This window comes from Phalaenopsis equestris, unplaced genomic scaffold, assembly GCF_001263595.1.
Source record: "Phalaenopsis equestris unplaced genomic scaffold, ASM126359v1 Scaffold000413, whole genome shotgun sequence".
NCBI classification, from domain to species: domain Eukaryota; kingdom Viridiplantae; phylum Streptophyta; class Magnoliopsida; order Asparagales; family Orchidaceae; genus Phalaenopsis; species Phalaenopsis equestris.
This window is the reverse complement of record NW_018164854.1, coordinates 961039-961420: the sequence shown is the minus strand read 5'-3', so window position 1 is coordinate 961420 and position 382 is coordinate 961039.

Here is a 382-nt window from a genome sequence, read left to right as displayed (position 1 = left end):
ATATAAAAATTTTGGGTCAAGGTGATATCTCAACATGAATGGAGAATTAAAAAACCCCTAACCCTAATTCATTTTTTAAAAATAATTTATGCATCAAATTAATGTGAAAATAATTCCACATGGTTCTCCTCTGATCACTGAGCAAGACGGTATTTTTATTTTATTTTTATGAATTTTCTACACAAAGATATGGATTTTTGAAATTTAAGAGCTATTTTCTGAATTTTTTAAATATCCTATTTATTTTTTCAAACCGCGGGCTTACTGGATCTTCAGATCCGTCGAAAAGCCACGCGACGTGCTCCTATTTGACGCCGCTTTCTGAGTCAGCTGCCACGCGTCGCGGCTTATCGCCCCGGATGATCATCCGGCTTGATCTCCA